Here is a 21,988-nt window from a genome sequence, read left to right on the forward strand (position 1 = left end):
ACATAGAATCCCATTGACTTATTTTGTGTGTAGTTCTGTGGATTTCACACCGGTGTAGATCCATGTAGCCACCAGCTCAATCAGGGTACAATAGAGTTTCTTCATTTCAGCTGTACCACAGGACTGCATGATGTTCTCTTCTAAATAGTCTTCCTGGAAACTGCTGATCTGTTCTCTGTCTCTGTAACTTTCTGAGACTGCCAGGTAAGTAATACCTGAGCCTAATTTCATTAACTTAGCACACCCTCTTTGAGACTCAGCTCTTTGCACGTGTGAACAGTTTGTTCCATTTTCATTGCTGAATAACCTTCCATTCTGTGGATCCTTCAGGTTTGTTTACGATCCCATGAGCAACACTCCAGTTCCATTTGCTTTTTATCCTCACCAATATTTGGTAATATTAAAGTTTTTTTAAAAAAATTTAGCCATTTTATAAGTATAGGATAGTATCCCATCATGGTTTTAACTTGCATTTACCTGATAGCTAATAATGTTAAGAATTTTTGTTTATTTGCCATCCATGTATCTTTTGGTAAAATCTCTCTGTTGTAGTCTTTTATCTATTTTCAGTTGGATTGTTTTCTTATGTTGTGTTTTGAAGTTTCTTTATATAATGTGGTACAACTCCTAAGTCATATATCTGATTTGTAAATTTATCTTTTCTAGTCTATATAGCTTGTGTTTTCATTATTTGGCAATGTCTTCAGACGAGTGGAAGTGGGTTTTTGTTGTTGTTGTTTGGTTTTGTTCTGCACTAAAGGGGATTGAACCCAGGAAATTCTACCATGGAGCTACATCCTCAGCCCATTTTAATTTTTTTTTTTTTTAACTTTTGAGCCAGAGTCTTGCTAAGTTGCTGAGACTGGCCTTGAACTTGCATTCCTTATGCTTCAGCCTCCCAATTGCAGCACCATGCCTGATAGTAGAAGTTCCCAACTGCCAGGAAGTTAAGTTTCTTATGGATATCTTGCTTTAGACATGCATTAAGTACCCCTTCCGAGAGCTCTTGCCTAACATCAGGCCATGAGAAATCTTTCTCTTAGAATTTCTACTACAGGTTCATTACTTTTACTTTTCATTTACATGCATGTTCATTTTTGAGTTAATTTTTATATAAGATATGAGGTTTGGGTCACTCTTCTTCTTCCTACTTGTTGGCATGGGGTCTTCACTTGTTCCAACACCATTTATGGAGAAGGCTCTCATTTGTCTATTTACCTTTGTATCTTTATCAAAAAGAAAAAAAAACTTGGCCATATTTCTGTGGATCTATCTCTTGATTATTTTGTTTACTTGATATGTAAACATTCCTTCACCAATATCATACTGTCTTGAATATTGTAACTGTATAGGAAGTTTTTAAACTCTGCACTGTGATTTCCCCAACATTTTTCTTTTTCAAAACTGATTTCACTGTTCTTCTCTCTGTTTCTCTCTTATTTATTTTTATTTTAACTTTCTTTAATACTGGGGATTGAATCCAACAGTGCTCATCCCCAGTCCTTTTTATATTTTATTTTGAGACACAGTCTTGTTAAGTTGCTGATGGTCTTGCTAAGTTGATGAGGATGGCTGTGAACTTGGAATCCTGCCTCGGCCTCCCTAGCCATTGGGATTACAGGAGCCCGTCACTCTACTTCTCATAGTCTTCCCTAAATTCTGCCAGGTTTCATAGTTGTACTGAATGGGAGAGACAGAGAGGAGTAAGTTTATTTTATTTGAATTGTTTTTCTTCTTTGAAAATGCATGTGCTTAATACATCTAGACAATGAATGTTGTTTGGAATCAAGCCATGAAAGTATATGAAGGAACCTTAAATGCATATCACTAAGCCAAATAAGCCAATCTCAAAAGGCTACATCATTTCAACTATATGACATTCTGGAAGAGGGAAGACTATGGAGACAGTAAAGCAGATGCCAGAGATTAGAGAGAGAGAGGGAGAGGGATGGATTGGCAAAGCACAAAGGATTTTGGGGGCAGTGAAACTATCCTGTATGATACTTATAGTGGTAGATTCATGTCATTATACATTTGTTCAAACCCACAGAATGTATAACACTGGAGTGAACTCTAATATACAGTGTGATCTTTGGGGTGATAATGATATGTAACTGAGTTTGTTGAAACAAATACATGACTGATGTGGGGGTGATGACATTGGGGGAAGCTGTGCATACATGGTAGCTGAGAGAATGTAGGAAATCTTTGTGCCCTCCTCTCAATTTCCTATGAGCCTAAAACTGCTAAAAGAAAAGTTATTTTAAAAATAACGTGTGTGCCAAAGATCAGATGATGAAATGATTGAGGTGCTAGTAAATATAGTTGAAAGTTCACATGATTTATTTGAAACACAGAGGAAATAAAATTATTGAAGAAAGCATAATGTACTTTGAAAGTATACCTGTAAATGTCCCCCATTTCCTCTTTAGTAGTTGTAACATGGCTCTTAATTATATTCTTCTATGTGTTTTCTGGGCTATATCCTTTATTAGAATCATCAGGATTTTTTAGATAATTTTAAAGATGCCAAAACTTCTCAACAAAGTTAAGGTGTGTACAATGCCGTTTGCATAAATTTGTGGTATGTCTTCTCCCTGAATCATTGGGTTTTATCTAAGCTAAGCATAGATCATTCACCTCTTGGTGCTGGGCTGGAACATAGGGCGGGGCTGGTGGTAATTTGAGAATGACAGTAGCTGTACTTTTCCCTACGGGACCACAAGTGTCTTGGAGGAAAGTATTTCTCTGCTGCCTGCCGCATGCTGCGTGGGCACTGCCATTAGTCACAACCTGCAGCCTAAGAAGTGTGCGTGCTCCACAGGTTCAGCATTTCTGCTGGCTCTGTAACTGCCAATTATTTCCAAATTGAAATCATCTAGAAAAACAGACATTGCATGTTGAGAGATTGTTTTCCTGTTGTTGAAATTACAGCTGTCATTTTCATTTGCTATAGTTTTTGTTGTCTGTTATTCTTACTTTTGGAAGAATGGCATGGAAGTGGTGATCTACAATTCACTGGTTTTGGAATCTGGAGTCTCAGACCCATCTAAATATAGCACCGTTGTCTCTGGAGAGGGTGGAAGAAGCAATCTGAGTGACCCTACATGGGCTGCTGTCCACCAGGCCCTGTGTTCTTTTCTGTGCACACCCTCCCTCCCTGCTTCTCAATTCAGCTAATCTCCAGATCAGATTTACCCTGCTTGCTGTGCATGTGTGTGGGAGTCTCTGTGAATGTGGAGCTTCTAAATATACTCATCACTTGATATGGGTATTTATGTTCTAGTATTTGTGGTGCTGGCACTCCAGGTCGGCCACTGTGTTTTTAGTGCAGAGTTATGATTTTAGTTGAGAAGTCTCCAGGGACCAGCTGTTGACTTGATGTGTTCCTGTGGCATCTCATGCAGGGACAGAGAAGATCAGTAAACAATGTGAAATGGATCTGCCCTGTGATATCCACAGATACACTTTCCCTCACTTCCTGTTCCTCAGAGGCAGCTTTGGAATATTGCTGGGAGTTTCGAAAGCATTTTGAGGGTCTAGGCTACAAGTGAGATGATCTCTCTCCCCATCTGCTGTATTCATTGAGTGTTCTTATCTCTCAGACTCTGCATGTACACGTGTTGTGTCATTCTCTCTCACCCTCCTCATAGTCCCATCTATGCATCTGCACACATGCAAATCTCAGCCTGCCCCACGCTCTGTTTATAACTTCCTTCATTGGCAGCAGGAGACCTGGCTCCTAGTCCATCGGTAGATTTACTTATTTGTTTAGTCCTTTGTATGTAATTAGCCTCTTAGCCATTTCAGCCTCTCCTCGGCTTCTTTCAACCATACTTCTTAAAGAGAAGAAAATTAAGAAAGGAAGGGAAAAGTACTTTTTAAAGAAAGGTTCACTTATTATTATTATTATTATTATTATTGCCTTACAATTCTTAATACACCTTTATACCACAATTTAAAGAATTATTGAGATTAAAAAAAGGTTCATTTTCCCACTGAAACAATGAAGATTGTACTAATCTGTAAAAGTCCCAGAACTTTTAGAAATTGACTTTGAGACATGAGAATTTTTGATAGAAACCTACATTAAAATAAATACTCTATTTCCCTAATAAGAAAAAAATGTTTTATTGAGATCTGCTTCACATAACGTACAACTCACTTGTGTATTTTGTGAGGTTTTAAGTTACGAAAGTGTTAAAAAAATTTCAGGTCACAGGCAAATCATTGTAGGCAAGAGTTACCAGCTTATATGCCTCTTTCATTAGCATTTCCAGGGCCTAACGTTTAATAAACCTTTCTTATGGAAATTTTACTAGTGTTATTCTCCGGGGAAATCATGGTAAAGGTGGCCTTGGAACCATGGATCTGCTGACTGAGCATGTGGTCCTTTGTGGGTCACTGCTGGCCTGTCCGCTGACACTGAAAAAAACAGAGCTTGGAGTCAAGGCCCAGCTGCTGCTGACTTAATGGAACTGCATTCTTCAAACAGTGGGGGAAGTGTTAGGAGGCAGTTCTTGACTGTGGGACTGTCCCACAGCAAAGTAGGAGCAGAACTAGTACTTTTTTGGCTCAATGTGATGTAGACTTGAACCTCAGAGCTGGTGTGGTCATTGTGGTGTCAGATGAAGCATTGTCCTTGACCTTGGCAATAGGCATCCTATCCTGGCTGTACGAAGCCACTTGGCCTGGGGTCCAATCTCCTGGCTGTTGCCTGTGCAGAGACTGATGTCACGGCCTTGACCAGGAGGGCCTGTTGCACTGCCTGCCACAGGCCCTCCCATCTTGGCATGCCAGTGTTTCCAGGGTTTCCTTGACTTTGGTGCTGAACCCTAGCTGTATTTCATAACTCTTATTTTACCAAGTTTTGCTCTTTTACCTGCATGTCTCAAATGACTCCTCTCCCCTGTGAGCTAAAGGCCAGGCTCATGGTGGAGCTGACAGCCCTTCCCCATCTGGCCCAAGTGTACATAAAGGTTGACTCTCCTGTCCCTCCAGTGCACCAGAGTTTTCCCTCGTTTCCTGGGGTATCTTCTGTTCCATTTACATCTCACTTGGCCTCAGCTTGCAGCCAGTCTCCTCACCCCTGGCCCATGTTCACTGCAGGAGGTGGCTATGGGTCCTCTGAGTTCATCCCTCTACCCTGTGTAGTCCCTGGCCGTCCACAGGCATTCTTAAAGCTTGTGGAAGGGTTGAATGACTAAACAAGAAGGACTAGTGCTGGCTAGATGGGGAGGAAAAGCCCTCAATGCAAGAAAGCCCCAAGTGAACATACTCTGAGGGGCAAAGCGGACCCTTCCATCCTTTCCCAGTACTTTGGAGTGATTCCTTTCCCAGTACTTTGGGTCATACTCTTCTTTCCCAGAAGCCTGAGGGCAAGGGGCTCCCAGAAATTGACAGCAGGTAACTTGGGCACAGCTCTTGCTGCTGTCTGTGAAAATGATGCTTAATGGAGTCAAGGAACATTTAATCACAGGTTCCAAATCTTCCGAGGACAAGTGTGAGTCATCTTTCTCAATCTGTGATTAAAATGGCTGATTAAAATGGATCCTTCAAATTCCTGTTTTATTGTAATCAAAAGGAGTTCTGTGGCCTCAGAGCCTAAGTTTGCATTTTGAGCTTCAGGATGCTGCTTGATATTTGCTTCTTCAACCAGCTCTTTTCCTGTGTTTAGCACAGTGGCTTTTATTTGGAGAATCCAGGGTGGATTTCATAGGGAAAAGAATAGGGCCCATTGTCATGGAAGATTAATCTAAAAAATACTAAAGTACCTCTTTATTAAAACAAAGTCTGAAACTCTAGTGAGCAGGTTAGAGGAAGAAGGGAACAAGGAGAGAGGGTTGCAGCATTTAGTGAGGCTTCAGAAACGTCCTCATCAGAAGTGGAAACGCTTATTTTGTTTTTTCCAAGGTGAGGCAGCCTTCTGCATGCCTTGTGGATGGTTCTGTGTTCTTACCTTTGTTGCATCAGGGTTTGGCCAGGAGGATGCCAAGGAGTTCCCAGAGTGGGCCTCACTGATACTGGGGTCAGTTTCTGGAGACTGGTTGTGTGGAGCACCTCTAGGAATCCCTCAGCTCTCCATGCTGCCTGGAGCCCAGGGCATTGGTATTTTGGGAAGTTTCCCAGTTGACTCTGATGGACATCTGTAGGTGAGGACACCTGGGTCTGTGCCATAGCAGCTCCCAGGCCTTCTGCTCTGTTTTTATTAGGGTGTTTCCTCCAAAAAAAAGGATCTTTTCCTCTCCATCCTCTTAGACAGCTTTTTGCTCTGGTAGAGTCTTGCCCCCGATCCTTCCCTCTCTGCAAATCTGCTCTGCAAAGAGGTGAAGCCATGGGCATGGGCATGTAAGGACCGGAACACTGGAACAGCACTTAGCCCTGTGGATCCATGCATTTGCCCTGTGGATCCAGAACCAGCCCTTCCCTCAAAAGTAAAAAACAAAATCCTAATCACAAAGAAGGAATTCTGATCCTAGACACCAGAGGTCCTCTTCAATTTCACGCAGCACTACTGGTAGGAAGTGAAACAAAATCCAGGGGATTTGTGCTTCAAAATTTATATAAAAATTTTGCCTTGTTCTTGCATATTAGAGCTTACTCTGCGGGGGGTGGTGGTGGTGGTGGTGGAGGTGGGGCCTCTTTCTGCAGCCAGCCTTTCTCATCCTTTCCTTTGGACCTGACCTGGCCTCTCCAGTGTCTGGAGTAGTGTAAACATTTAGCTGTTGTGTGTGTCTCCTCTCCATTTGCTCTGGATCCTTTCCCTCCTCCTCAGCCCTGCCTTCATCACTCTCCCAGCCATTCCCTATTCCTGGGGAAACCAGCCCAGGAAGCTGGGGTTCAGGCAGATCATTTTCATTTTCATTTGTTAACATTGGTGTTTCCCATTTCAGACACCCCTCCACCCGCCCGCCAAAATGCAAACCTTCAAATAATTAGTATGAGAGAAGAGTTTTTTTTTGTTTTTGTTTTTACTACTAGTATCTCAGCATTCCTTGAAAATACAGTTCTTGTGTCTTTTATTTTAAAACACAACTGGTTAATAGACAAATTAAGACTTAGACTTATGTCTTCTGGAGCTAGTGTTGTCTGAGGCAGAGCACCACAGAACATGGAATTCCTACTGAAAGACATTTTCTTTATGAAATTTACTGTGTGAATATGAAAGATTGTGTTGAACCTGCGCTCAAAGGTTTCTTAGTGGCAGTATTTCAACTGATCTTTGTAGTCTGTACTTTCCTGAGTAAAGTTGCCACATAGATGTAAAAATTGTCTTCTGCTCCCAGATCCAGACATCCACCCCATGATGTATTTCTGTCCTTCTATCATAGATAATTAATAGTTTTGGCTTGGTTCATTTATTTGAAAGTAAAAGATTAAGAACTGGGATAGAGTTAGGAGCTTGTTGTCACAGTGGGTTGAACAGATAAAGAGCCACTCAGTGAGAGTTGTAGCAGTGGCCATGGACAGGAAGGGACATATAGGAGGTTCTTGCAGGGGTGCTGTCATAAGGCCTGTGCTGACTTTGACCTGGGGACAAGAAGGGACAGTGAGTGTATTCTTCTCCTGGGACACAGAGAGGGTAGTGTGCAGTGTCTTTGGGAGTGATATTGAAATAAGACTGCGTGAGTTTGAAGGCCTAATGTGTTGAAGGGGCAGAAAGAGATGGGAGGAAAACCACAGCAGGGACAGCAGGCAAATGGAGATCCTTCACAGGGAGAGGAGAAATGCCTGGCTGCAGGGACACACAAGGAATTGCTGTGAAGAAGGTGGGTAGTTGGGCTACAGTGAGGCATATAAATGGGAGGGTTACAGGTAAAGGAAGAGCGCCAAGAGCAAGTGGCTGAGGAAGGTCATACCTATAGGTGACAGAAGTGCAGGCAGAGATTCCAGATGGAATTAGCTTCACCAGAGAAATGAGCGCAGTAGGTGAACTAGGTGGGTCTGTGACACACTTAAAAATAAATATCTAAAATGTTTTATGAGGAGTTGGAATTCCAAGATCATTGAAGCATTTAGGTATTTTGGGAATTGTATTTGGTTATCAAACTATTTTGGCAAGTTAACTACTTTCAAATAAGTAAAATTAGTGTGTCTCTCTGGTGAAATTTGTCATTCATTTTTAGTATCTTAATTTTAAATGCCAGCTAGATCTAGCCACTATAAATATGCAGCAGATGTAGCTGCCTAGCCACTGAGACAGGCAGGAGCTGACAATCCAAGGGTAATTTTCAGTCTGAAAGCAGAAGCCAGTGTTGGAAGGTAAGTTAGCCCTAGGTCCTTATTACCTAATGACTTATTACAATTCTTATTACAATTCTCAGGAATGCCATTGTAGATTTGGGTTTCTGCTTTGATAAATGGGGAATTTTAGGTAGTGGTATCTCCTATGTCATTATCTTAGTAATGTATGTTAGGAAGCTAGAATGTATGTTAAAAACTTACAAAGAGTATATAGGTTTATAAATTTTGAGGTGGCTTTTCAGAAATGAGAATGTTGTTTTTGTCATCAGTGTGTCATCCTTGTTGTTTGTGTGGTGTTCCATAGGTGAAAGGTCAAACACCACTGGACCTGTGTGATGTTAAGTACTGTGATATCTTCCTCTTTACCACAAGCTGTGGTAGACTGGAGAGTTGCTTGACCTCTCTCATGGCTTGCCTTCATTCAGAAGGGCTTGCTTTCATTCAGAAGAAGGGACACTTCCTAGCAGCAGGGTGGTTGTTGTCATTTGATTGGACTCATGCTGTTGTTTTGTCTCTGTGTGCTGTTGTTGTGTGCCCCAGGGCCTGGCCCTCTCAGGCTAGAATATTTACCTGATTAGCTGAAAATACTTCAGATAGTGGTTTATACAGGGAGCTTGGAAAGTGTACCAGGGTTGATATTATTTTAAAAAGTAGAAACAAAGCTGGGGATATTGCTCAGTGGTAGAGTGCTTGCCTGGCACATCTACGAAGCCCTGTGCATCCACTGGGCACTACCAAACCAAGAAGGAAAAAAAAAAGAAAAATAGCAATGGTTTCAAATTTTTAGTTACTGTAAAACCAAATTTAAGCAAGTAGAGTAATTATTTTTATTGGAATTTTTGTTGGATTATTTTCCTCCTAACACTGACCTGTGTATTGTTCCACCTCATGGAGAGGATAGTGGAGAGAGGGGTATTTTACAAAATGAGAGCCTAGCTGGGCCAGGTGGCTCATGCTTGTAATTACCTCAACAATTTAGCAAGGCCCTAAGGAACCTAGTGAGACCCAGTCTCAAAATAAAAGGAAAGCGCTGGGGATGTGGCTCAGTGGTTAATCTCCCCTGGGATCAATTCCCAAACAAACAAATTGAGAGGTTACCTTTGACCCTTTTGGGGTTCATTACAAAACCCTTCTGGAAATCTTGATGTGAACAAGCTGATGAAGTTTTTATTTGCAATTATTTGTTATTCATTTTAGCTCCATAACAAACCACAGGTTGAAATTAAGAAGCCTAGGGACATGGATGTTGAAATGTAAATGAATAGGGGATATACTAAATATGGGTGTCATTTTGCAAATTTGCTTTCCTACACCCTTCCCAAAGCTACTAAGTTGAATTATCTAAATAAAAGTGTTGCCTTCTTTGGCCCAGGTGTACATACAGCTCAAAACCAAGTAAAATGTAGTTAACACGCTGGTGCCACCCATCTGCCTGGAATTTATTGTGCTTTCCATTTGTGGGAACTGTACTCACACACTCTGTGTTACTTGTGCAGAAAAGTTTGCATGCAGCCGCCTGAAAAGCGATTTCTTGTTCTCACTTAAAATTAGCGTCAATTGATCTTTAAAGCAAAATCAGAGTAAAAAAATTAGTTTATATGTGTAGCTTTGATCAATTATATGGTTCAATTTCTATATTTCACTATACATTTGATTTCCATACAGAAAATGAAATATTTATTATTTTGTAATTTGTCTACCTGTAACATTGTACTCACCAAATTAAAATACTTTAACAGGATCTCTCACTAGTTACTTAAAGTTTCAAAAATTGTCTTTCTGTCTAATGAATTATATTAGTTCAAGAAAGCTTGTGAGGTTATACATTACTGTGGAGGGGATTTTATGTAGAAAGAAAAAAGTTAGGGAACCCTGAGTCAATGAATCATATCTCCTCCTAATTTCTTATTATAAGTTCACAGATAAATTTCATGTGATGGAAATCATCTGATGGCTTTTTCCTTAGAATTTGATACTGGATGTACATTTTCTTATATAGTAAAAAAAAAAAAAAATCTGCCCATCCACATGGACAGTTAATCTGTGTGGACTTTGAGCTCATCACAGCAGGGAGGAGGGAGGGTTACGGAAGGAACAAACAGCAGCCTCCCTGGCAGGAGGAGGCTGTCTGGCCCTCACTCCCCACCCTTCCTTCCTGGGCAGGTTAGGCATCCAGTACATACCAGAGCATTCTCAGGTAGTCAGAATACACAGGTAGCTCCGGCCCTTGTGTGGTCTCTCCCTTCATGCTTTTCTGTCCATCCACATTTTGGATCTTCAGACTGACAAGTTCTGTTCCAGGACTCCAAATAACCTGCTTCATCTCTACCTGTGACCTTGCTACAGCAAAGGTGAGATCTGCCAGCATCCAGCCACTTCATGGTGGGCTTTCTGCTCTAATCCTCTTGGTAGTTTGCCTGTTAGGCGTAGCTAGTATACTGGGGTCAGCAACTGGGGGACCAGCCCCATTATAGGGTTCTCTGGAATCCAGTTCCTCTGGTTCTTCCCTGTGTCTGCAAATTTGCTTAAACCTAACCTTGGGTTCAGTGTTCTTATACCGGGATGGGGATAAAAATGCCATACTAACCTTGAAAAAACCAATGGGAAGCTGAAACAGGTGAGCAAGCGGCTGTTAGAGGACTGAATGTGGAAAATACCCTGAGTTTCTACTTGGTGAATTTTATTGGTTGGGGTATTAGAAGTGCTGCTGTGGGTTGTCAGACCTTGGGCTGCTGTCACATGCCCCCTTAGGAGAACATCACTCTAGAAATAAGACCATGATTGATCTGCTGAGGCCCAAGGAGTCTCCTAGACATTCTGGGACTGGAAGGAAGGTAGGATTTGATTCCTACAATTTATTTATGGAACTAAAGGCTTTTCTGATTCCCATAGTTTATTTATGGAATGTTTCATATGGATATGAAATTAAGTTTCATGCATGTGTATGTAAAAGCAACCCTTTGTGAATCTTTACAATGTTGTGTTTCATCCTGTACTCATTTGCTTCCACCCCACCTGGAGTGTTTTGATGTCATCAATTTAATATATATTAAAGCATCGGATTTTTTTGGCATCAAATGTTATTGCTTTTTAAAAATTATATTTTAAATTAGCATGTTATGGTGACTGAGCTGAGCAGACCTGTTGGAGTCTTGGCTCCATCCCTTTCTGATTATGTTTTCTTTTAATAGTTCCTTAATCTAAGTCTCAGTTTCATTTTTGCAAAAACAAGATAATAGCACCGCCCCTATAGACTGTCATGAAAATGAAGCGAGACACTATTGTTTAGTTGCCTACCTTAGCACCAAATTCATAGTTAGCATTCCATTGACAGTAACTGTCTGCCTTGCTTCCTCTGAAATGGGGATAATACTCCTTATGTCAACTACTTTTGTATAGAGATCATTATGAAATGTTTGATAGTTGCCAAAAAGGTGTTCGGTGACATTAGGATTGTGTCACCCTCAGCAACAAAATCTAACAGGACCGGTCTGGCTAGTTCTTTCTCCTAGGCCTTGCCTGTCAGCCCTTGAACTTGCAGTTAGGCTGGGCAGTGCTGAACCAGTGAACCCTACAGCCAACCTGGGAGCTCTTCATCTTTATAGGAATTGAAATTTCAACTAAAAGCACAAATGTGGGGTTCTGCAGTTTAAAACTTAGGGCCTTCCATCTGCTGGTCACCTACCAAATTTGTTTTATTTTGTCCACAAAGAAGAAGTTAAGAGTTACCATTATGAATATTTCTGGCCCCATCCCCAGCTTATCTCTGTCATTGACTCCCTTAATCTTTCAACCTCCAAATAGTCTATGAAGTCTCAATACCATGACTAATTTGAGATCTTATTTGGTGTGGCTGGCATGGGCCATTCTCCTGGGAAGGCTGGACTGCACTGTGGGGTGCGGATTCTGAAGCAGCAGCAGGGCCTAGAGCTGTTAAGATTCTAAGCCTGAACTTGGAGAAACCTCAAAGATCAGTTCTGCCTCCTTATCATGCTGCCCACAAGGTGAAGTGAATTAGTGACTGTGACACACATGCAGGATAGTAGGATTAGGGAATGATTGTCAGGGGCCACATCATGCTGGGAGAGGAAGGAATTGACATTTGCCATGTTCCACTGAGCTCTCACATTCTCTAAACTACCCCCTCTGCTTCCCTCTCCCTGTCTTGGTACAGGACATCATATGCCCTAGCATCCACTCTGCAGATTCTTAGAGGTTATATTGCACTCACCATTGTAGTCCACTTTGTACCAATTTGTGCAGCCTTGGTTCTTAGGTCAGGCCCTTGCCAGCTCTTTTCTGTGCTCCTGAAAGCCTTTTCTGATTTCCTTGCTTAGAGCCTCATACTTTGTCATTGATCCCTCTACTTGCTGCCAAAATCACATTTTGAATTATATCCCTCTGACTTTCTATGCCCTTGTTAAAACCATTCATTTGTCCCCTCTTTCTGTCATAGCGTTACCTAAGAGCAGCAACCCTGAGAGCATGTTAGAGTGTGGGTTTTGGACTGCACCCCACACTTCAGCAGCTGTGTGGTGCATGCTCACAGAAACTCTGGGCTGGAGTAGGCATTTTATCCTGAGTCCCAGTGGAGTGTAGATGACAGATGATGTTCACAGTCAGGACCATCTCCCAGGGTTGTCCTCTGGAGAATTGGTGGTAATTCTATGATTCCATATGCCATCACTCTGCTATTACTAAGAACATAGCTATTGAGACCTCATCGCTTCCTGACACAGTGCTGAGGTTTTTCTGCTGACCTTGTGTTCAGCTTCCTTATACTAGAATGGGAATACAGATGCCAGACTAACCTTGAAAAATCAATGAGAAGCTGAAACAAGTGAGCAGGTGGCTACCAGAGGACTGGGAACATGGAAAAAAGATAAGAAATGACTTTCTTAGCCTGACTGACTTGGTCTTGCTTTGCTCATCCCATTGGGTGGAACTGTAACTCCTCTTTCCAGATGCAACCCAAGTCTCTTACCCTCCTGCCAGAAGCATCAGGCTCCTCTGAAGAGTTGGTGGTACCTCTGTGCTCTAGTGATCTTCCTTTGGGGCTCCTGGCACCCACTTCATCCCTGCTCTGTGGGATAATGAATCCCAAGAAAGAGGGTCACCTTTGCCATTCTCAGGTCCCAGTACTTGCCCCCTCAAAGCTACTGAATAGATGCTACCCTGGCTGCTTGTCCAAATATAAGTCTATCACTTCAGTGAACTTGCTTTTTTCTCCAAGCTTCAGTGTGATTAAGATAAGACATTGCCTCATGCCTTGTTGATGCCTGGGTACAGTGCTTGGCTTGACTTGGCACAGTTTCTCCAGTCCTGCCTTCTACGAATGTCCTCATGCCTGGCCCTTGCTCGCAAAGTTGTTTGCAGACATTGTCACACTAACTCCTGAGTGCCACCGCCGTGACACTCAATACAACCTTTATTCTACTTGCTGTTTATTCTGATGACTGTTTCTTCCTTCATAGTTTCCCCTCTGGCCTCCTTGGTCAAGGCCTCACTTGTCATTTTGTTGTTGTTGTTGCCCTCTTCGAGGGCTTTGAAGGTTTTTCTTCTTCTCACACTGGAGTTATTGGGATTCCCCAGGCTTGCTCCTTACCCAGCATCTCTTCTCATGCCTTGCATTCCTCCCAGGGGATGTGACCTCCCAAGAGGGAAGGGCTTGCTGTCAGACAGCACTTCCTGCCATGAGCCCTGGGCAAGGCATTCCTTTCAGTAGAAGGACTTGAGGTGAAGCAGCATGGGATATGGCTAGTGTAGTCTGAAAATAAGCAGGACCAGTAGAGTCATTGTTCCCAGGACTTTGACACTTTCCCACTGTCACCTCTAGCTCTGTCTCCTCACCTGTCTTCTGTGCAGCTTAGGATTTACCCTTCCAACATATCTCCAAAGGGTGCCACCCAGGAACCTAAACTCAGCTAAGACTGGAGTACACACACACACACACACACACACACACACACACACACTATTTTTTTGCAGATGGACACAAATGCCTTAATTTTATTTATTTATCTTTTTATGATGCTGAGGATAGAACCCAGGGCCCCACACACATCAGGCAAGTGCTTTACCACTGAACTACAACCCCTGTTTCAGACTGGACTTCTTATTCCACCTCCGTTTTCCCAATGTGCTTTTGGGCTTGACGAATGGGGCTCTACCACAATCTGTGGCAAGTGAGGAGGTGTATAAGTCACCCGGGTTTTCTTTCTTTATTTGGACATCAACTCTTACACTTGATATCTTGTCATGCAGATGTGTGCTTAGTTCAGACAAAGTTGCCATTGGTGTTGTGGACTTTCGTAGTAACTTTTCAACCATAGTCTCGCCTTCGCCTTTGTTAATTCACAGAATAGACAGTCATTGTGCACCTGTTTGCTACTTACCAACATTGTACACCTGGGAATATAGCCATAAATATGACAGGCATGGTCACCCTTAACCCTGATGTGATATGTTCTAGTGGGGGATATAGTAAATATTCAAATAAATATGAAATATGGTTTCAGGAAATAATTGGATTACAAGAGAGTTACAACAACTGCTGTTTGTGGGGTTGTCTTTGTACATGGGGCACAGTGAAGAGAGGAGTGAGCCATGCTGCTAGGGTGTGGGGCAGCAGGCAAAAGTGTCTTGAGGTATGGCTGAGCTTGGTAGGTGTGAGGAGTGGGAAGGTAGCTACTGCTGCTGCAGTCTCTGGGTTTTGGGGAGAATGGAGGTGAGCTGTAGTATGGGAGTGGGTTTGAAGTTTTTCCACTTTATGAGATGCCCTCATAAAGGAAAGGCAAGGTATGCTTTTTGCCACCCTTTTGTGCCTTCGGAGAAGTCATGGATAAATGCTAATGAATGACATCATTACTCTGTGTAGAGTCTTCTGTGGGTTTCTGTCCTTTCTGGGTTCTGACTTTGTTTCCTCATCCCTACATCCCTCCCCACAGGCCCAGATGCACATTGCCAGTACCCAGCCACAACATCCCTGTAATCCAAGGTGATCATGTGCTCTTGACCTTCCCCATCTTTTCTTAGAACATACTCTTCCCTGCATGTGATGCACATGACTGTCTATGTTGTTTCTTCAACCCTTATCTCAACTGGGAGTGTGTTGAGGCTAATACTCTCTTCCTGAGGTATAAAGAATCCATGTCCTTATCTTGAGCTCTGAGAGCATTTAGCCTGAGCCTTTCCATAGCACATTTGTTTATCTATATTTCCTACAAGCAGGGAAGTTGCCCAGGGAGGGACCCAGGGTCCTTCATCTGTGGATATTCAAAGTCTATTCCAGAAATTGGACCACAGAAGAGAATTAGTAAATGTCTTCTAAGTGAGTGAATAAACATCCTGTAGTCTTTCTCCCTTTTCATTTTCAATTCCAATTTTAGATATTTGGTTGTTCTATAAATAAGATACATTAAAGCCATTTCATAATTTGTTTTAGATGTTTAAAAATACTGTATGGATTTAACTTTGAAGGAAGAATTGTACTCTTCCAAATAATAACATGCTCACAATTTGTTTAGGATAATAAATTGTAATTATGTTTGTTAGTTAAGCAACAAAATATTGCTTCTAGTTATAAAAAGTCTATTTCAAAAAGACCCCTCTTATTTCCAGGGAAAGTCATTTTAAAATTAGCAAATAAGTGCATTATGTTTCAGGTGAATGACTTTTCTTCTCACCATACCATTACTGCCAGGGTCTATGCAGTATCTCCTCCAGGTTGTTGGCATTTTAACCTTGGGACTTTTGAGGGTTAAGTCTGGGGTGCTTTTCCTCTTTACTGTGACCACTGTGAAGCTTGGAGTCTGTCTTGCTACTGTAGAGATCTGGAAGGCATGTGTCATGAGGTGCTAAGCTTCTAGTGGACTTGTTTAGTTTCTGCTCTTCTGGAATTTCTTAGTCCCTCTGTATCTGTATCACATACAATATAATAACAAGTAAAATTAGTCAAGAAAACCTTAACTCTGCACTGTAGGTTAATTCCCATGTCTAGAAAAAGTGTTATTTACTTACATAAAGCAATAACTCAAGGAAGCAGACTGTTGGAAAGGAAATATTTTTGAGTTTAACAATATAGTGAGGTAACAAAACTTCTTATTAGAGCACCTGTCATCACTTAACCAGTTGGAGTTTTTCATCAAGTCACATAGCTTCTGGACTGGCTTCCATTCCTCACTAGTCAACAGTGAGGGTGGAACTGGCCCTGCCTTCTGGAGGATCCTTCTGTAAAGACCATGTATAACTCCATCTGCATGCTGCGGAGAGTGCACACAGGAGGATCATCTGGGTGACTAAAAGTACATAGTGCTCCCCCAGCAACAGTCCTGCCAGTTCCCAGTTTCTGCATAGCTTTTCTTGGGGGATTCTGGCTTCTAAAAAAAATGCAGATCCATGTTGATGCAGTCATTGCTCTCCATCAAGTTCTAAAATTGGACCCAGCCTACAAGTTATTGTGTGTGCTGAAAGGCCCCAACAGTGGCCTTTTCTGACACACAATGGCTTGCTTGTGGCATTGGGAGTTAGCTTTCAAAAGATCCTGGGAATAGAATGGCTGGAGGGGGCTCCTGCAGGGAATTTCATGGCCAGTCCTTTTGTGCCTTTCCTTCGGTCCTTCATTTAGTTTGCTCCTCAAGTATATATAGAGGGAGAATGCTAATTTGTTCTTGTCAGATAAAATACCCAGGGTGATATGACACAGAGTCAATTTAAACGGAAGGGTCTTGGGCTTGCTGCCTGGGAACACTCCTGCCTTTGTGTTGGGAACTCAGTACAAAGCTGCCATGACTGAAATCCTGGAGTCTCTGCTAAACCTCCTAGCTTTTCAGAGCATGATTCAGATGGTTTTCTAACCGTGGGTGTGTTAGAGCTTGAAGTAAAAATAGCCACCAGCCCCTTGGAGGGGAGATGGCTGCACATGTTGGCCATGGGATCCAGGCCATTGATCACATTGTGGCCGCACTCGACAAAGTGAGCCTCTCCCTCTCTGCAGGGATTCAGAGACAAAACAGAGACTGGGCTGGAGTCATGGCACATCAGCTGAGTGTCTGTGGCCAGGCGAGGCAACCTCTGGAGGCTATATAGGGATAGTTCTTCCCGCCTTGATATGTGATCAGAGTGTCACGAGATGACATATATCAAGTGCCTGGCTCACAGCAGCCATGATTCATTGTGATTCCCACATTTCTATACCATAAGACCTGGTCCTTGTCAGCAGGAAGTGGATCTAAACAAGTGGATTTTCTCTAAAATGACCAAAAAAGCCACTGGTCATTCCTACAATATGCTTAGTCTTCTTATTTGTTCTTTATCATGGCTGAGCCCGTCTGGCCAAACTTTTATGTAACTCTATGCTTCTCAGAGATGAAGACGTTCTTCATCATGTGAATGGACATGCATGAGAATGAAGCAACTAGCCTACCTATGAATAGTTGATCTGTAGATGATGCTATTTCATGTGACTCTTCAGGCTGCCCATTAATAATCTTTATTTTATTTGTTTATTTATATATGGTGTTGAGGATCAAACCAGGGACTTGAACATGGGAGGCTCTACCACTGAGCCACATCCCCTTTCCCCATTAATAATCTTATAACAGAGACATATGTAAGAAAGACTTCAATGTGACTTTTTGACTCTCTCTCAGAAAATGATGTGGAAAAGTCCACACAGAATGATTAAGTGTTACCATGCACCCCACAGTACCCCAGGCTTTCCAACAGATATTTTCTCATTTTATTCTCACAACAGCTGTATAAGGTAGCAAGGATAATCCCTCTTTTAATTACATTATTCATTAAATATTTATTTTTAGGGAAAGGAATCTGACATGTTCTAAATAGCAGGGTCAGAAATAGAATAAAATATTCAAATTAATTCAGACTTCACAAGAATCCTGTGATTTAATTTCTTATTAGTAGTTTAAAGAAATATATATTTGGCTAACAGCTTGATGAAATTCTTTTTAATTAAGTGGGGGATACATAGAAATTAAAGTACATTTTAAGGCATTTTAAAATTCAGTTACAACTTTTATACATTACCCAAGGAGTAAGACACCAATAAATCAACCACATTTGTCAAGCACTGTTCTGAGGTCTTAGCAAGCATGTGAGGACTCAAAAACAAATTGAGCTCAGCATCCCAAAGATTGGTGCTTTCGCCTGGTGGAGTCCCTTCCACAAGGTCAGATGGCAGCTGCAAACTTCTGGAAAGGCCAAGGGTTATAGAGATCAGTTCCTCTTTAATGAGGGACTCAAAAGACCATAACAGGCCACTTTCTAGAAAATTCTAGGCACTCAGTAGTTTCAGTATCAGATCTAGAAGAGTATTATATTGAAGGAATTACGTGGTTACCTCAAACAAGATGGAAGAAAGGGGAATAGAGGGTGAAACAAGATGGATACAGTATTGTATGAGGGTATTACTGGGATTTTGTGTGAAGCTTGGTCAATTTGTTTTGGCTTTATTTGGTTCAAGTTCCTGATTAGATACTTTTTGTTTGTCTATTTATTTTAAGTGATAATGTATTTTCGTGTATGGTTTGCATTAGTACTTGATTAAATGCAGATAACATCTAATTCTGTAATGGCAGGACTACAGTTTAATCACCAAAGGTCATATGCCTCTTATCCTATCCTTTTGTACCAAAAAAATTGTTCACACAGTCTGATTTTACCTTTTAAAGTTACTTCACATCAGTCAAACAAATGAAAAGAAAAAAAATCATGATTAGAGTGATTTCTGTTAATTGTTGTCATATGAAAAGAGCACATGGAAATTGTCTTTGGTGTGTTTTCTTTTGGTGGGGGTAAGGAATAAGGAAAAATAGGAATAAAAACACAATTGCTTTCCTTAGCAAAACAAAACAACAACAACAACAACAAAAAAAAGCGAACAAAAAAATGATAGGAGTCTGTGGGGGAATATCTAACATAAAATAGCAGGGAGACTTCTTTAAACATACCTTTTTACATAGTTTTGATTTGAACCCCACATATTTTTTTTTTTACATATTTAGGAAACAAGATAGTATTAAAACTGAAAAAAAAGGAAATCATAAAGGTGATGTTAAACAGAAACAAATGAACCTAAGTATGAATACAAAGTTGATAACACAATTCAGAATATTCTTTTAAACAACTACAATGAAGTCTTCCACAGAACTCAGTGTTGTGATACTAAAAGTCACATGGAAATGCAAGAGACTGTGAATAGCCAAAACAATCTTGAAAAGAGCAAAGTTTTAGACTTACTGATTTCAAAACAGAGCTACAATAATCGAGAGAGTATATATAGACATAGAGATAGACAGAGACAATGAAACATAATTGAGAGTCCAAAAATAAACTCTTATATTTATTGGGCAAGAATAGTCTTTGCAACAGATGGTGCTGAGACAACTGTATATTCACATGCAAAGGAACAAAATTGTGTTCGATATTGACACTATACAGAAAAATTAGCTATAAATGAACCACAGACCATAATCTAAGAGATAAAATTTTGAAACTCTTAGAAGAAAACAAAAATAAATCTTTGAGATCTTGGGCTGGGAAGGCCCAAGATCATATTTGCACATGATTTTTTTTTGTGATAAGAACGTTGTATCTGTAATATATAAAGAACTCTTTATTGTAAAAAATAACCCCATTGGAAAACAGTCGAAGAACTTCTGCAGATATTTACCCCAAAACCATCCAAATTGCCAGTAAGCATATGAAAATTGCTGAGTATCATTAACGATGATTAAGGAAATGCACATAAAAACCAAGTGAGCTGGGGTTGTGGCTCAGCGGTAGAGTGCTTGCCTAGCACATGTGAGGCTCTGGCTTCGGTTCTCAGCACTGCATATAAATAAATGAAATAAAGGATAATTGACAACTTAAACAACAACAACAACAACAAAACCAACCAAGTTACCTCTGCAAACCCACTAAAATGACTTTAATAAAAAAGACAATAGCAAAGGTCAGTAAGGATATGGAGCAGATAGAACTCTCATACATTGTTTATTGGAATTTAAAATAGTGCAGTCATCTTGAAAAGATTTGGCAGAGCCTCAGTATGTCAAACATGGATTAACTACTTCATCCATGCTTGTTACTGTCTGTGATGCGAGTATGCAGTAAGGAAGGTACATTTGGTGTTGTCCATACCATGCAGCACTTTATGAAGTACTGAAAATTCAGTGTAATTTGGAGACATGATCCTTACCTCTGAGGAGCTTGTTACAGTTAGATTTAAAACTTGATAACTAGTTTAAAAATATATTCTAAATGAATCTTAACTGTTTTAAGCCAGTAGTAGAGAATCACTTCATGTGGGTCACTTGAGAATAATCATTCATAATTGGTTGATGTGGGTGTGCCTTTTGTAACTGGCACCTTCCTGAAAAAGTGTCCAGAATCCTCTATCATCAGCAGTTTCCTGTGGGGGTAGTGCAAGGAAGGTAACATTCCACCTTCACCCCTGGAATATTGCAAGCTAATAGAGTTGGGTATATTTTTTCTTTGTGCTTCTGGAATAAACAGCTGTGTAGTATACAGGAAAACAAGATGCCTGACATGGCATATTCATTTCTTGGTGTCTTCAGTATATTTTACATATCCTAATTTACAGTTGTGCCTTGGATCTCTACCATTAAGGTGACACTGAGCTGGTGATCGTTGCTTAAGATGTTGATCATTTAAAATCAAGAATGTATAATATAATCTGTTATTAGAATATGACTAGCATTAACTCTTCTCATGGTCTCGGTCTAGTGGCTCCTGGCAGCACTTTCTGGAAATCCCCTGTTATTCTGATAAATGAAAGAATTGCAGGATGGTCAAAGTGAAAAAATAAAACTTTTACTGAGAAGCATAAGTAAAAAGAAAGGAAGATGTTAAATAGGAACAAAGGAGGAGACAGAAATGTGGGTGTGCTTTGCTTGGAGAAGTGACGTTACGAAGTTTATTATATTGAGAAAAATATAACTAAAGGGAGTGAATGAACTTGTATTGTTTTATATAATTCAGATGATCTATTGTTGAAGGATTTAAGAAATTCATTTCCAGATTCCGTCTGTGCCCTCATTGAAAGTGTGATTCATTGTATAAAAATGGATTCACTTTCATCTTTCCAGGCATATGACTTGGGGAAACGATAATGAGAAGGTATTTCCAGGAATGCCTCATGGTTATGGTTGAGCAGCAGATTTTCTGTGTTTGTTGTCTGTGCTGGGTTTCACTCCTTCCCTTCCTTTTCAAAATTTCATTTTGAGTTGCATGTCCTCATGTCTCCCTTTGGATGGCTTCTGGACCAGGCCTCCTTCTTATTAGCTCTCTTTTCTCCATGTTTCACAAAGATCCTGACTTTGAACATCATGAGTCTGGACATGAAACACAGCAGCCCAGAGAGATGAGAAAATACAAATTAGTTTAAAAGATCCCTCATTTAAATGTATTGGATAAGTATAAAAGTAGACTTGGATAAGTAAATACTGTTTACTTTCTAAAAAAAGGACATACTCAGAATGAGTCTTAATCAACCCAGTTTATTCTAGTATATCTTACAAGTCTTAGGCCACTGGGGTATTCCCATATCAACTTGGAAAATGTAAGTATTTTTCTAGGAGACAAAGGTAGCAAAATTTCACTGAATTGAATTTTTGAGAGACATTGATAGCTTTGGAGATAAACAGAATAACTTTATCCTTAAAAATTTAACTGAATTGCTAGGCAACATTTTTGTGTCTAT

The 21,988-nt window shown here is 40.7% G+C and overlaps 1 protein-coding gene across 9 annotated transcripts in view; it reads left to right on the top strand.

The window, feature by feature from the left end:
* The window catches only part of Cobl (cordon-bleu WH2 repeat protein), a 300,795-nt gene that overhangs the window by 26,089 nt on the left and 252,718 nt on the right, over positions 1-21,988 (top strand). The window contains exon 1 of one of the 9 annotated variants that reach the window (XM_078039732.1): positions 8,244-8,262. The exons of 7 other annotated variants lie outside the window; for them this stretch is intronic. The gene's annotated coding sequence lies outside the window, so the exon portion shown is untranslated. Of the gene's footprint in view, positions 1-8,243; positions 8,263-10,466; positions 10,596-21,988 lie in introns of those variants that run through there. One more of the 9 variants, XM_078039730.1, reaches the window with a different exon arrangement.

This window comes from Ictidomys tridecemlineatus, chromosome 2, assembly GCF_052094955.1.
Source record: "Ictidomys tridecemlineatus isolate mIctTri1 chromosome 2, mIctTri1.hap1, whole genome shotgun sequence".
NCBI lineage: Eukaryota > Metazoa > Chordata > Mammalia > Rodentia > Sciuridae > Ictidomys > Ictidomys tridecemlineatus.